Source organism: Falco punctatus, assembly GCF_963210335.1.
Source record: "Falco punctatus genome assembly, chromosome: 3".
In the NCBI taxonomy this organism is placed as follows: Eukaryota; Metazoa; Chordata; class Aves; order Falconiformes; family Falconidae; genus Falco; species Falco punctatus.
The window spans coordinates 82,447,371-82,463,833 of NC_137582.1; positions in this window are offsets into that span (position 1 = coordinate 82,447,371).

The following is a 16,463-nucleotide window of genomic DNA, read 5'->3' on the forward strand; positions in this document are numbered from 1 at the left end:
GTCTCTGAAGCCCAGGTCCTGCTTAGCTGGTACTCAGGAACATGGTGAAATCATGTTGTGGGGCTTGCTTTGTTCATCTGCTTGGATTTTTGACAAGGTGTATTTTTTATTGTTCCCATTGGCTGCATCCACTGTTAGGTGTTAGCTTCAGGTACATCCTGCTCTTAGGAAGACTCATGGGACAGAAAGATTTTTCTCTTCCCTGCCTCACAGAAATCCATGCAGCAGGATATTTCTTCTGACGCAAGCGTCTTCCTCACTTGACCCTTCATTCTTCTGTAATGCTTTTAACTTATTTTTCTTGTGTTTTCAGATATTTTTTTTTAGTAGAGCCCAGCAGTGATAATCAGTTCCATTAAGGTTTTTAAGAGTATTTACCAGGCAGGTTATATTGGTTTTATTTTAGCAGGTTAGATACAATCAAGACAGTGGAAGTGTTACTATTCCAGTATATTCAATGAAGAAAAATATTCCATTTCTGCCTGTTAGATGTTCTTCAATTTTCTGCTTGTTCTTTGCAGTCATTCATAGTGCTGCACAGGGCAGGAGATGCATGGAATGCCAAAGTTAGTGGCATCTGTGCACATTTCCTGTGGACTCTTCCATTAAACAGTAACTTGCTGCACTGTTCGCTATTGTAAATACTCTGAAAGTCCTAACGTTTTTGAAACTCTGCCTGAGCCTGAATGTTATACAAATACTTCTCCAGCAGTTATATTTTATGCTAACAGCAATTAGTGTTAGTAGGCAAAGGTGTGTTGTCACATAAACCATAGGGAAAATACACACTACATGTTTTATCTAAATGTTATCATGTGGCCTTACCAATACCACTTCCCAGTTGATAGTATTTCTGTGGTGTTAAGGATAGAAATATTTTGTCAGGTACTTGGCCAGAGTAGTGTCCATGGTGGATATGATACCAGATGCCTACACCTGAAGATTTTATGCCTTTTAAAACCTTTGTCAACACCATGACATACATAATTTTAAATGTATCTGACTCACAAATCCTCTGCTTGAACAAAAAATTTCAGCTGCAGCTGTATATGGTGCTAAATTCCACTTAAATAAGCATTTATATTCAGTCCATTATTCTGTGGATGATTTTTTTAAAAAAAGAATAAGCAAAACATTTATAGCAAGCAGATATGAAATGACCTGCCTGAAGCTCAGCTTTGAGCTTTATGGTTCACATGAAGTCATATGCTTGCAACTTTTCTTTTCTATAATGTAAATATGGATATTCTCATTGCATATTTATACATTTAGCAGTTTTGTACATTGATGGCCTTGTACAACTAATTTATTAGTGTCTCAGTTTCACTGGATGTCCCTTGTATAAAAGGGACTGTTGTTTTGGGGTTGGGTTTTGGGTTTTTTTCAATAGCTCTTCATCCAGTGTCTCAATCTGGCAGATTCAGATTTTTTTCTGCTCTTCAAATGGAAACTTTATGCCTCCATCTCTGGATCTGTTTACCTCCAGTTATACTTCATCTGAGTTGGTACAACCAAAACTGAATCCAGTAGTCCAAGTTCCTACATGACAGTGATCCGATAATAAATAACAACAGAATATTTTCAGTATTATTTTCTATTCTCTTCTGGTTTTTGAGGTGTCATGGAGTAATAAAAATGCGAGAATCACTGTATGCCTGCTCGTGATTATAGGAAGAATATTAAATTGCTAAAAGTTAGATTCTACAGCCCTGGTCAGCAATGGTGAACTGAAGAGATGAATCTACATTGTCAGAATGGTACAAGCAATTGATTTGGGTCTGAAAATTGAGCTACTCGATACAATGGTTTAATATAAGAGCTATATACTATTTTAATGAATCTTGAGAATCTGCTCTCCAGTTGAAGATAATACGTAAACATAAAAAGCTGCTCAGTATTTAATTAGTTGCCTATCATAAAGAAATCAAAATACTTTTAAATTGATGGAAAAAGCAGTATATCAATTTGTTTAGTCTCAAAACCCTATTCAAATATGTTTCACATTGAAAAAAATAGTTTTATTCAAATGCAAATTAAAGTCTTGAAAAGTTGATTCAGCGCAACTACAAATTACATTCACTTTCATTTGCATTTCAATAAATGCTCTGCTTTTGGTGGAAAAGGTTTGTCATGTTGACAAAGCACTCAAAGCCAATTGTGCTTATTAAAAAAGAAAAGATTCTACAGCTGGTTTGAAAACAGCGGTTTTGCAAGGCTCCATCAGTCAGGGGTATTAATTTCTAATCTGCTTTTAACTCTGTTGCTTAGATGATCGATTGCTTTTCCTTTTTTCTTTTTTTCTTTTCTTTTTTTTTTTTTAAATGCATTTTATTGTAACTTGCTAGAAAATCAGCAGGGCTGTTTCCAGTACATTCTCCTCAATGGTGGGACAATGGTGTTTTTAAATTGTTTTTCAGGTGTTGTGAGAAAACAGTGTCAACTGCCTTCAATTTATGAACATCACTAAACCCAAGCAGAATTACAGGGCTATGACTGCTCCGCATTTGGGCAGGGCTACATGTTGAAATAGGCACTTTGTGCATACATGTATCTCTTTCCATGCTTTTGTATAAACTCCATCTTCCAGATAAATGCCAGCTCCCTGCTTGTGATTCTTGCAGAGCACTGCTCCTTGAGACTAGGATAATGCCGCACTCTTTTTCTTTTGGTGGGGACAGACTCCTATAGAATAAGCTACTCTTTATGTCACCAGCACTCTAATGTTTTCTGTAAAGATGAGAGAGGAGCGATATATAAGCTACTGAAACTGTGGTCAGGTAAACATCTTGTGGCTCTTAGACACGGTTTTTGAGGCAGGATCTCTTTCTCTTTTTCATGTTACAGTTCTAAACACACTGGGAGGAGGGGGTGGCATTGATGCCAATGGAAGCCCCAGAGGCACAGCTTGATGGTAGTAAATGTTTAGGTTTTCCTTGCCTAAGAACAGCTGGAGCAGTTACAAGTAGGAGGGGGAGAAAGGGATCCTGTAACATTTTTAAAATAAATGATCGGATGTCCAAGAATTTCACAAATGATGGTTTTAAAAACATCTGTTCCTATGAGAAACTGAACACTGATTATTTTTGAAAAGTTATTTTTGTAAAATTCTCAAACAAAAAGCTGATTTCTAATTAGAAATGGGTATATTTCTTTATCAATGGACAAGTTTGTTAAGGCTTTTACAGCTTTGCACAAGGAGAGTATTGCATTTTAAGGTAAATGGAAACATTTTTCATGTCTGTAAAACTTCCTGCAAAAGTCAATTCAGAACTCACAGGAAATTGGGATAATAATTCTTTCAGCAGTCTGTAGTTGCTTTGCTTTTTCTTTTTAATGGGCTATGTAAAACATCTTTGTTTTCTTCATACACATGCATGTGTGCATGCCTATATATATATATATATATATATATATATATATATGCATAAATATCTCTCTCTCTCAATGTGCATTGCCAAGATCTCCATTTAGTTTTTGTCCTTACTTTACAGTTAAGACATTATTTTGAAATACCTGTCTGGATAACTGTGGCCTTCAGTTTACACAGCTGTGTTTTGCTGTCAAAATATATAGAGACCTTTATTCAGAAAATGTCAAATGAATACTTCCAAGAAAAAAAATAGCTGCTGGGTAGTTTCCTCCATGCAATGCTATCAGAAGAATTACAGGTTTTTTCTTACTTTTTCATTTTGCAGAGAAAAAAGACCTTATGAGTGCACAAACGGTAAATAAAGAGAGCATAAGTCTGTAAACTGCTGTACAGGTGTGGTAGAAATATTTATTTCCCTCATTCATTGTTTCTTATTGTGCCTGTAGCACGCTAGGGGCTTTCAAACATAGGAAGAAACATAACTGATGTAGCTCATATTAATCTCACTAACTGTAAAGGGTTTTGCAAAGCTGGATATTGCCAACTGGCAGAAGATAAAGGAATGAGAGAGTCTGTGTATTTTGTAAACAGGTTATTATCCGATGTTCTTATTTATGTATCCAACATGCAGATTGTGAGTCTACTCTAGATTATATTTGAAAGGTCATGTTGACCAGGAGAGGTTTCTGAGAGCTGGAGGAAAGCAAACCACTTCAAGATGGACCAGAAGGAAGATCGGAATACGGGCTGGTCAGCTTCACCTTGATCCCTGGGAGAGTGCTGGAGCAAATCCTCCTGGAAACCATTTCTAAGGGCAAAATGGTGACCTGTCTTAGTCGTCATGGCTAAGACGAGGTAGTGCTTGGCCAATGTGGTAGTCTTCTGAAGTAAGAAGACTGGGTTGCTGGATCATGGGAGAAGAGTGGGTTGTTATTTGATCTCTGCTGTAGTGAGGCTTTCAGCACCGTCCGGCTGATGAAATACAGACTAAAGAAGTAAACAGTAAGGTGGATTGAAAACTGGCTGAACTGCTGGTCTCCAGTGGTTGTGATTAGCTCAGCGGGATGCCAGTTACTAGTGGTGTGTCCCGGGGAACGATACTGGGTCCAGCCCTGCTCAACATCTTCATTAATGACCTGGACGATGGGGCAGGCTGCACACTCGGCAAGCTGGCACATCAGGCAGAACAGGGGGTGCAGTAGTGGTTGACAGATGAGCGTACTGCCTTGTAGAGGGAGCCTGACAGGCTGGAGCACAGAGCCAACAGGAACCTTACTTGCAAGTGACCTTTGCAGGTGCTTGTCCTCAGCTTGACTGCTGGCACTTCCCTTACATGGAGCATAGTTTCCCCCAGCTGGAAAACTTCTGAATTGAGCTACAGTCAATGCAAAGGTACCCCCCAAGGAAACCTGCAAATGAAGAGGGAGTCCTGTAGAGCTTATTCAAAGCTTGCACATTGGGGAGTTTGAGTGTTCTTTGATGCATCTGGTACCTACAGCATGATGTGATGGTCTACGGTCTACATCTTGTTTCCCTGACAATACTTTCTGAAAAGTTCAATATTACACACATTTGGAAGGGGTGGGTGTGAGGAGGGGATTTCGTGGACCACTACTGCAGTTATCCTGTAGAGCCATTTTCCTTTCCCTGATGTTTGCAATAAAAATGATTACATTGTTTCCTAATAAAACTGTATGTTGAAGTTCAACAGTGTTTTTCCATTACAAGATTTTCAGGAGCATCTTAAGCACTGTTATATGACTACATTTGTATTGTGTTCCAGCTTTGTTTTGGGCCAAAGCCAGATTAATCTCTTCAAAGAAAATATTCAAGGCATGTTATAAACTTCTGCAATTCAGTACATCTGGGCAAGTTCATCTTCAACAGAGCTAAATTAAAAACAAACTGGTTGACTTATTGTGAGTCAGGTTGTAAAAAAGGGTGCATACAGGCTTCGGTAAGACAAAGTATACGTGCCAGCTAGCCTAATAAACCAAATTTTGTTTTATATTTTCACTTTTGGGCTTGTGCAAAGAATGATTAGTTTGCTGTTATATGAGTCATGTACTGAGGCTTTGCAGCACTGGAGAATAGCCAGCTTTGATCTGGACAGAGATCCAGCTAATTGTGAGTTTCAGATGATCACTTATAATTAAATTTCTAATGCATCTGAGGAGGGTGGTTAATACTGACTTGTAATGTTGATATGGAGGGTAGATAAGTCTTAAAGTTTCAAGCAGACAGTACATGTTAATATATGGTTAAGCCTACTGGGGTTAACCCACAATGCTCTACCTTGAAATAAGGGACTCAAAGATTTTTTGAATGCATGTGCTCCTGTCAGTGAGGGACTCTATAGATTCTTGTATTCATGGCTTGGTAATGGCTGAATATTGCAGTGAACTGTTTCACAAGTTACTTGTCATCGACTTGTATGTGCAGCACACCAGCCAATGTTTTATCATGTGTGATAACATAGCAGTTAAATTACTGTCAGGACTTCTGGTTCATTTTGCCAAAGATCTCCATGAAATTATCACTCCCCTCACTGATGAGTTACGGTTACTTGGGGCAACAGTTGCTTTAAATTATTTTCTCATTAAAATCCATAAATTCTCCAAAAGTATATAATTTTTGTTAAACAACTAGTTTTCATATTCTGGGTAGCCCTGAATATAAATATGACCCACTGTAAATCAAGGTGTTTCAAATGTCTTAAAGTATTATGCATAATTTAATTTAGCAATTTATCTCATGTCACACTATTCTCCATTGTGAGATTGCACAAACCACCTTGTTGCCTCTTAATTCTTGTATCATAGCTTAGTGTCAACTCCTGCTGTTAATCCTATGCAAAAGCTGGACTAAAGAGGTCTTTTTCTATAACATAACCATGTGGAATCTTTGAAAAGGGTTAACTAATTTCTCTTTATATTTTCTTATTTCCTTTCTTGCTCCTTTGTCCTTGCACCTTCAAGTCTACACTTCTGTCACCTGCTTATCTTCTTTTGCAGATGCGTGTATTGCTCTGATACCCTCTCAGCTCTCCTCTGACTGTACTTGTGGCTGTGTTTCTCATGCTAGAAGGCAGCCTGTTGGCAGTTTGCATATTTGCATTTGAACACATCTACATCCAAATGTGACTCTGCCTTCCTGAAGGTATCTTAAGTTTTCCATGCATTTTTGTGTTTCATGACAATAATTCCTATGGCAGTATCTAGGCTGGAATTCTATCTTTCTCCTCTGCCCCCATAGAGATCTGGGACCTCTGTTGCAATAAAATGTAAAGAAACATACAGAAATGGCTGAAAGGCAGCAATCAGCAATGGAAGAACTTTTCCCTACCTCTCCCTGTATATTTCAGAAATTAAGGCCATAAAATTCCACTTTTTTAATAGGACACCTATATTTGTCTCTTAATAAATTGATTCTGTGTCTCTAAACTCATATTGGGGAATTTCTGGTTGTCTGGGTTATCCTCTGTGGAGGAGTCCTTCCTTTTCTCTAGCAGACCATTCAGATTAGAGAAAGAGATGGAAATAATGTTTTCTCTAGCACTGATATGGGTGAACTAGTCAATGTGATGCAGATAGCCATGTCATCATATGGTTTTATTTAATTCCAGGTTCAAAAATCTATCAAGGGTAACCCAAACTAAGCACTGATCATGCGTAAGATGACAGAAAGAGTGTGCGTCTTCTTTTTCCTGTTCTTATCATACCCACAACAGGGGTGTGTGTGTGTGTGTGTTTGTGGAAATCAACCCCTGGCAAGCCAGCAATTAAGCAATCAATGATCAATGCAGCACACACAGATTTCTGTTGCTGTAAATCTACCCACCACATATGTATCAACCTTTTTTCTAAGGAAGGAGGAGAAGGATCATTGAAGTGGGAATAATATAGCTGAACAGTCTTGAAGTATTAATTTTCAGAATGCTTGGTTTTCGTTCTCAGATTTGTGTCTCCTTGCTGCCTGCTGGGGTTGAGATTTCTTGACAGGGTGCCTGTGATTCATCACTTGCATTGTTCAGAGTAAACACGGAAGCTTTCCTGAGACAGACTGCCAAGTTTATCTCTGCTAGCAAACTGTGGTAGAGGAATACAATAAAGGCAGTTCTGCCACAGGTGGACTTGCTTCCTGAGGAGACAGAGGATACTTGTGTTGCTGTCAGCTGCTGGGGACTCTGCTGTCTTGCAGTCAGCTCTAATTTGCAGTTGAAGTTAGATAAAAATTCCTTTGAAGTCAGCAATATGGGAAATGTGCTGAACTAACACAGTCCATCACCTGCTTTGAAGGATGAGTGCTTTGTGGCTAACTTACATTCCTGGTGAGCTAGTGTTTTGGAGAGTGGCATGTGCATCTGCCTTCAGTGAATTCTTTGACCTCTCCAGGAGAGTGTCCCCCACGGTGTGTACCCATCTTGCGTGCCGCTGAGCATAGCAACTCTAGCCTCCTGCGCTCCTCAAACACTCCTGCCCTGTTACACGAAGACTACATCACCAGTCGCTCATTGCCAGGGCCTTGGGCAGCTGCAGTGCCGGGGACTACATTTTGATGGTGTTTATAATGCCTACCTTCTTTAAGGTGGGGAAGGATGAAAAGGGAAAAGTGCCTTTGGAAATGGCAGCCTGGGTGATGTTAAAAGAAGTTGCCTGACATTATCTTGTAGAAAGAAAAAAACCCCTAAGCACAGCACAGATTTACTAGGGGAAAAAATGTCCACTTCTTTTAGAGGAGATTGTTACTCTAATTAAAATAAGGCAAAATGTGATGTTATATCAGAAGTGAACAAGGATGGAACTTCTGAGCAAATAATGCTGTCAGTCAGCATAAATTTGTGCTTGGGCATCAGTATGGAGTTCTTAAGTCCTAAATTAGAGATATGGGTAGATGGCACAACCTCTCCATAACACAAGTCTTTTGTGAAATCATCAGTGAAGACATCATAGTGTGAAGGGTGAAGCATAAAAGAAATCTATTGTGTTTTTATTTCAGATGATCAAACACAAAAAATATTATTTGCAGTGTCCCATCCTCATTGTGTCACAGTGAGTAATTATTGCTATGATCCATTGTCGTCTGTTGTCTGTGTTCTAGTCTGGCTAATACCTGACATCCCATTTCTGCAAATTTTTATATTCAGTCCATTCCACTTACCTGCCGTTACCTATATATTCCTCTACACTCTTCCCAGTTTTATTTTTACTGATTGGATCAGAGAAAGAATCCAAGAGCTATAGCTAGTTTTACTCTTTTGATTTTTGTGGCTCTATTCTTTGTACTGTTCTTGCTCATGTGGTATGCCTCAATAGCATCAGTACCGTGCAGAAAGATAACCAGACAGAATGCATGTAGAGAGATAACCACTGTGATGACCTTTGTAAGCAGAGCTGCAAATAGCATGACAACGTTCAGAAGTAAATAAAAGATCACTTTAAAAGAAAACAGGAGAGAAAGCAAAATGAGACTGTACATTGATTTAAGTTCAGAACAATTTTAGAAGAGCTGAAAATTATTGCAAAGTCTAGAGACTAACAAATTTAACCTCAAACACTTCCATTTATCATTTTTGGCTGGTAGAATTAGCTTCATTTCAGGAGCAATGACAGATAGCCTTCTTGATTTACGATATATTTTGGCTGAGGCCTGAAATAGTCTCCTAAAACCCTTGTAGCAGAAATCTTTTATATTGACCTGTGGGAGGATTGATCTTCAGCAGAAGGTAAGGCAAATTCCTAGTGTAGCCACAAAGTCAGATCTTACAGAAGAGATTCATCAATCTTGATGCTCTGTTTAATTTTCTTTTTAAAAGAAATAAGCTGCTTTAGTGGAACTGCTGTTAATAAGAAATAAAAAAACCCTGCCACATCAATGAGTTTGAAAATGGTTTTTAAAGCAGCAACTTGTTTTGCAAAACTGGTGGGTTTGTTCTGAGCTTGGATCTTTGCTTCTTAGTATGGCTCAATCATAGTGTCCAAGTTTTAGGCGAGTGCAATGACTAAGAAGCCAGGCAGTGAGAGAGTTGGGAGCTGGAATTCTGGGCTTGGCTGATCTTTAGTTTAGGGAAACTTTTATGAATGTTGGTGCTTTGGCTTTCCCAAAGATAAACACGTATCAGAGCTTGGCAGGATTTTTCAATTGGGCTTAATTATTTACACTTATAATTGTCTTGGACACATTTTAGAAAGTTGACCTTGTCCTTAGTATTTTGGCATGTGGATTTATTTGCTTCTCTTTTATTCTCTTTCCTTTCCCACTCACTCTTTCTTATTGCCTTGCTCTAGTATTTAAATATCTGCTAGATCTGTTTTTCATACAGGAATGGTATCAAGAAAGCCAAAGGTCATCAGGAATTAACAGTTGTGAGAGATGTTGAGGGCATCCAGAAAGCCCTAGAACAACATGACTAGGTTTGTGGATAGGGAGAGAACTGTGGATGTAATTTAGCTTAACTTCAGCAAGAATTTTGACATCGTTGTCCACAATATTTCTGCATCTAAGTGTTATGGGTAGAGACTCTTCAGCAGCTAAGTACCACGCATTCAAGATTTAGGGGCTCATAGCCCCCTCCTCCCCCCAAGAGGATGGGAGAGAGAATAGGAAGAGCAAAAGTGAAAGAACTCATCAGTTGAGATAAAGACAGTTTAATAAGCAAAGGAAAGAAGTGTGTGTGTGGGGAAAATCACACAACAGTGGTGGTGCAAAGGCCACCACCTCCCCACAGCAGACTGATTCCCAGCCAGTGTCCGATCAACAGCTGCCTTGGAAGACTGAGTGCCTGGAGAGCAGCTCTGTGGAAGCAGACTTGAGGGTCTTGGTAGACCCAAGCTAAATATGAGGTAGCAGTGTGCCCTGGTGGCAAAGGCAACCCAACAGTATCCTGAGTTGTGTAGGCTGAGGGAAGCAACTGTTCCCCTTGGCTTAGCACTTGTAAGACTACATCTAGAATTCTGTAGCCAGTTTTGGCCCCTTAATACAGGAAAGACCGTACCAACAGGACCTAATAGTAGCCGTCTGTATGACTCAGCAAAAGATGGGACCAGAAGTTTCAAACTGGTGTTGCTTAATGGGAGGACAAGGCAAATGGCTTAATTTGAAACAAGAAAGGTTTGGGAAGAATATAAGGAAAGTTTTTTTTTCACTGTGAGGAGTATCATGTGGTGGATCAGGTTGCCCAGAGAGGCTGTGCAGTCTTCATCCTTGGTTTATTTCAGGTTTGGACTAGATAAAGACCTGACCTGTAGCTGGCCCTGCTGTGACTTTGAAGTTGGATTAGAAACCTGCTGAGATCCTTTCCAACTCAAATTATCCTATGATCCTACAAACGCGGTTAAGTTTCAGAGTCAAAATTAATCTTTAGGACCAAATATCAGGGCAGCCACCTGAAGCAGGGACACTACCTCTCACTGTATGTGTGTTGCAGAATGCAGCATAACGGGAGCCAACCTTGCAGTCCTGGCAGGGTAGCAGAGCATGTTACAGTAAGAAAGGAAAGAACAAAGCCAAAGAGCTTTTAGGAACTCTAGCTGCTCGGAGATACAGTTTCTCGAGTGGCAAGGCACACCTGGCTAACTGATCAGTGTCACTGTTCACTCTCTGAAAAGGTGCTCAGTTTGGCGTTCCCCTGAAGCTCGGAAATTTTTTATTCATTGTTAATTAGAATTGGTTTATTACACTATGTTGCATGTGAGTGTATGCATGTGTGTGTCTGCTTCATATGACGGTGTATGAATTGGGATGCCTTAATGAATATGCTTGTAGTGATAGTTTGTAATGAAATGTAAAGTGATAGAGCATGATGGAGGTGACTTTGGATCATCGGGGTGTTAATGAGACAGAATTAGCTATGATTTTTCTTTAAATATGAGGAAAACAGTTTGCTGAAGAGTGCAGATGTGCTACTAGCTAGCATTGCTTCTTCCCAGAATACCATGTGTAGGGAATTCCAAGATACCAGCTTTGATATAATTTTAGAATAGCTCCCAAGTGCCACTAGATAGCTACAGACTGCCTGTACCATACTTGATACATTTGCAGGATTGCACTGAAGCAAAACAACCAGGCATCATACCAGTTGTTAGTATAAATAAAACATGTGTACCCACTGCACAAAAGCAATCAAATATTCAGCCTTAAGTCTATTTATCTACATTTATTGCATTTGTGTGTATGTGAGAGAGACAATAAAAAGAATTTTGTATGTGTGTTTGTGTTGCTTTGGTTTTTTGAACCCAGTCAGTAAGGATACGTAGCAGGGTAGGTAAAACCCATCTCTTAAGGTAGTGTAATGTAATTTTCTTTAAATGAGGAAGCCAACTTGCCTGATTTCTCAATCTTTTTGTTTCGATTTTTGGGAAACAGAAATGTAATGAACACAATGCGGGGTATGAAATTGAATAAATGACTAATACTCGTGTTTCCTTTCTGTGCTTCTGGTTATGTTTGTGTGAAGGCAAGTGGTGCTGGGTTGCTGCCTCTGCAATAGGCAGTGCTGGAGGTAAGGCTGGTCGTCACCTGGGGTCAGTGCTCACGGTCACAGGTAACAAAGAAAAAGACACCATGAATATTCATCTTGGTTTTGAAGTAAAGTGTCCTCAGATTCTCCTTTATCTCCAAAAGCCAAACACCCTGTAGATTTTATTATTTCCCTTGAGGATGAGAATTGGACCATTTCACTAGGGAAACTGGGAAATACCAACAGTAAAATACCAGACTTTTAAAACTCTGTATTTTATTTGACCTCATCTGTTTTCTTCTTTTGAGAGAGAAAGTGATGAACTAACCAAGTTTCCTGATGATGGAAATTCTTCATTTAGTCGGGGCTCAAGGGTGGTATAATTTTTACTTCACATCAGTACCTGCCTGTTAACATTAGAAATCCATGAAATTCTTGCTCTGGTTCCTAGATGGTAGGAGCCCATCAGGTATTACCACATAAAAAACATACATGCAAAAATCAAATCTCTGGTAAAAAGTAAGTGAGTTGGTATTAAGTCTTCAGAGAGCAAAAATGTTATCTATCCAGACTTCAGCATGAGAGGCTTCAGGAGCTGCAGTTCAATTTTGGTTTGACCTGCTCTCCCCCAGACTTCCCAGGCTGGCCAAGAGACCTCTGTCAGAGCAGGCCATGCTGTGGCATAAAGAGCTGGTGAAGCTGCCTGGAGCTCCTTCAGTGTTGAACTAGTCTGCCCTCACCTATCTCAGATGAACACTTGGTGCAGCCCTTTCATTTTGCAAGAGCATTGTTTTCAGTGAGATTACCTCAAAGACAGAGGGGAAAAAAGCCAATCATCAGTCACTAACTTTCATTTGGCAAACAAAAACCATGGCCATCTCTCCTGTTCCCACACAGGGGGAGAAAAACTTTACCCACAATGTTGATTTCCTCTTTCTGATAAGTAATGAAGTGTAGTCTGCATCAGATGGTAATCTGCACACACACACACACACACCCACACCCAGTTTTGAATGGCTATTCTGTCTGTTTGTCTTCAACATTTTCAGAGCTCTCTGCCTTTGCTTTTAACAGGAATGCAACACTGGAGTCTTTTGCAACCAAAAATGTTGAAAGCAACCATATGGAAGAAGTCACTGCAGAAAAGCAGCAGAGGAATAGTTGTTAGTCCTATTTCTTTGGACGTACAGGAAAATCAGATGTTTTTCTGAATTTTTGTTCACAGATGCCCATGAATAAGAAAACCCACAAATTAAAAGATCCAGTTATAGTGGATCCCATTATCCCCTCAGCTATGGTTTTGGATAATACATGAAGAAGCAATTGATGCTGCCAGGAAATCAACAGACAGTTTACAGAGAGTACCCTCTTCAGGAGTACACATAGTTTGAGAACTGGAAAAGAAACTTCCAATATATAATATGTATCCGACTTTTATCAGCTGTAAATATATCAATCTATTTTATTGTCAAGCATAATTGTTAAGGCTCATCTGCCTTCGGATACTTAATGCGTGTACCCTTTTTTTGAAAGCAACATGCTCAGTTCCTTGAAAGAGGCTGAGCTGAGGGACTGAATCAAAATTACCCTTAACACCCAGAAACGTTCGCATAATCTAAACTTATTTAACTGTGACTTGGGAAGTCAGTTGTTCTTAATTATTTTTAAAAATCTAGATTTGGAGATGGTAAGCATAGTTATTGTGGTAAAGCTCATAAAGCTGCTTTAATTCCCATTTAGAATAGGAAAGAAACATGCTTAATATTTTGAAAAAAATATTTTTAAATTTCTGTGAGGGTAGGAAGGGCAAAATGTGTGTGTGTGTGTGTTTGTGTGTATTGGAAAAGAAAATACTGCACACTTTCAAAATATACTAAAATTACCTAAAATTCAAAATTTGAGTCTTGGCACTTAATAACATGCAGACATCCATCACCTCTGTAGCTATTTCTTTTGGAGTTTCCTTATTGGTTTTGGGGTTTGTGGCAAGTGTGAATTTTCTCCTGTCTTATTTCCTCATGTTTTTCATACTCTGAGCCAGCACTGGTTAAAAAAGTATTTTGATCTGTTGATGAAATAATGCGAAATACTTTGGAAACAGCTGTAATATTAACAACATGCAATTCAAGTTGATCTGCTTAAAATGTGTGCAAAACCTGATAAATTAAATAACATTTCCTATGCATTAAAACATAAAAGGTGTAACTGAATGGGAAATAAACACATCCACCTGTTATGTTGCAGAGCTGTTCTGCAAGCAGTCATTTTTGATAACTGACCCGAAGTTTCAAGCTTTAGAAGACTTCTATTGATCTCCTTGAATGTTCCCTCAAGTATCCCATGAAAAGCCTAGAAGCTTCAGGCATCTTTGAAACAGCTACCCTCACTTTAGCAGTGGTAATGTGTAAAAAGGCCTTTTGGACATTCAGTCATGCTGTTTTAGTGAAAAGCCATGTCATGACATGAAACATCATGGAAGGTAGCACCTCCTGCAGTTTTCTTTCACTCAGAGGAGTAGTGAACAAATGCAAGTACTAAAGGAAAAGCCCCTCCTGATTCTGATTTTTGCTCCGAGGTCAAGGCTTCAGCTTGAAAGTCTTAAGTTGTCATTTCTTCTGGGAGTTTTCTTCTACTCAGAATTCCTGTTTGAAGACTGTCTCCTTTGTAATATCTTAACTTAGCTTCTGGTAAGGAAGAACTCTTGTTCTTTTCTTTTTGGTAAAACATGTTGGCAACCGTGTGGCACCAGAATCAGGCCCATTTTCCAAAACAACTCTTCAGGAAATCTTTGGATACAACTGTAACAAAGTGCGTACAGCCTGCTGCTTCTTCCATTTCCATACTAATCATGCATATGATAATTCATCCAAAGCCACATCTCCCAATTTTGCACTGTCAGACTCACAGTAAGGGACTGGTAGGGAATGTGTACTTTCAACTTGTGATATCTTTTTGATTTTCACAATTTTTCAATACTGCAGAGAAACATTGAACTGAATAATGTAAATAATAAAAAGCAAAAATTAGTAAAACCAAGTAAATATTTCTAAGGGGAAACTTTTCAGCTGAGGCTTGTGGTGGTACATGAGAAACTAAGACATCTTGAAGGCCAGTTTTTAGGTGGTTGCTGCAATGAGAATATTACATTTATGTTTGTGATATGGATGGCAGACTAATTCACAGGAACGATTCATGGCAATTCCCTCTCATCTGTTTACCAAGAATTTGCCAGCCATTTTTCTGCATTAAAATTTTGCTGTAAATCTGCTGTTCTGTACTGATTTTCTATGTGAACTTGCTGCTATCAGTGATTGTCAGTGGCCTGCACAATAAGGTTGGTTAGGTTTAGGATTCTGTGTTATCAGCTCTACTGAATCAACAAATCGGATAGATGTTCAGTGTCTGTGCCTGCTGCAGCCATAGATAGCCGCCCTGTCTTTACTGTGCAAGGGGAGGTTGCACTGTCATATTCTGTCCATACAGGTTTCCTCTGGAGCCAGAGAATTTTTCACCTACTTTGCTCTTCTGGTGAGCTCCAGGCATCAACAACTGGTTTGCCAGCCCCAGGTCCTCCTGCCTGGTGGCAGGTGCCTTCAGTCGATGGCAGCAGAACGTCCCTGAGCAGCAGGACAAACTTCACCACTGAGTCTTTGTGGGCAGAAGCCCTGAAAATGATCAGTGACATGAAACTTCCCAAACTTTGCAGAAACTCGTCTCCTTTTTACTAACAATTTGTTTCACAGGTATTCAAAATTTTACCAGTATCAGTTGTCTTGTTTATTTGCAAAAGTTTAATGCCACATTCCATAAACTATTTGTTAGCATAACATGTTCCTAGTCAGTAGCTGGTCCAATGCTATGCCGTGCTGCAAACCTATTGCAACATGGTGTCTGTTTATTATTTTCAGTCATTTTGCAAAAAATCTGCATGAAACAGCCTTTTAGGTTGCAAAGTGACTAAAAATGTTTGCAGTAGAATAGAAGGAAGTTTGAGTGGATCCTCTGGACATTGTTATCAAGTGGAGGGTATTGACTGGTGCCTTCATGCCTGGAATGGCAACAGACACAGGATTCCTGCTTCATTCATCTGGGTGCTCCTTTGCCATCTGGGAAAGCATCTTACTTCATCCCTCTGTCAGGATCCTCCTCTGTGGTGGCAGAAAAAAAATTGCTGTTAATGCAATCATTCTTTAAATGGAACTGGTCATTACAAAATGCTGGAATAACCACTAAAGTATACACATACAGATTGGTATTTTTATTTTCCTCCAGAAGGAGGATGCCCCTCTGTGGGTCTCAGGCTGTGGGGCATGCCTGGTACCCCTCACTGGGCCTGGCAGTAGAAGACAGTCTTGAAGCATGCAGGAGAGGTGCACTGGTTGAGGATCCGGGCTGCCAAGTAAGGGAGCTGTGGGAGGCAGTCACAAGCGTGCACAGCATCAGAGATGATGATGAAGAGATTAATAGGACCTTCTCTGGGACTCTGCAGGTTCAAGAGCCTGACTTCCCCACTGCACTGGAGGAGGGGCAGGCAGAATTTTTGCCTGTTTTGGAAGTGGAGACTCCCAGGGTGGTTAAAGCTGGCTGTGACTTCTGGCATCAGAGGAAAGGCTTCTGCTCCATCTGAAGGTCTGA